Consider the following 666-nt stretch of genomic DNA (forward strand, 5'->3'; position numbering starts at 1 on the left):
CAGATCACCCAACTCTAAAGATAAATTCAAACCCCTATCTCGCAAAGGTACGTGTGTACCGTATTCCGCTGTTCTTGTGGTTTAGTCTACATCGGTCAAACCGATAGGTCAGTTAGCACTCGAATTTCTGAGCACAAAGGTCATTATAACTCTAAATCCGCGGTTGCTAAGCATTCTTTTCAAAATGCCCACAAGATTGTGTTTCAAGAAGCCAAGTCTCTATCCCATTCCCCCTTCTTTTACCAAAGAAATATCTGTGTGAGCATTGAGATCTTCAAACAACCAAACAATTCGTATCGAGGAATGTTCACTTTCCCCGCTCTAGGAAGCTGTTATCCCATTGGCTGATGCGTCACTTTGTCCAATTCATATTAACATAGTGAAAGCTTGGGCTCAGTTATAAACTAGAAGATTAACCGTCAAGACTGATTGTTTAATTTGTCAATTGTTCCTCGATCAGACTTGGGTGTTGATGCTAGTTTTGGTACTTAAGGCTGGACAGGACATACAGAACGGAGTATGCAAAGTTGCCTATTGTCAATGCCCAAATTTGGTTATTTATAATATTAATTTGTAATCGATGGCAGAAACATAAACTTAGACCAATTATAATGCACATTTTCTATCTGTATAAACCAAGCGGCGTGGCGGAACCTAACTTTTCGC

This window comes from Photinus pyralis, unplaced genomic scaffold, assembly GCF_008802855.1.
Source record: "Photinus pyralis isolate 1611_PpyrPB1 unplaced genomic scaffold, Ppyr1.3 Ppyr1.4_LG5, whole genome shotgun sequence".
NCBI classification, from domain to species: domain Eukaryota; kingdom Metazoa; phylum Arthropoda; class Insecta; order Coleoptera; family Lampyridae; genus Photinus; species Photinus pyralis.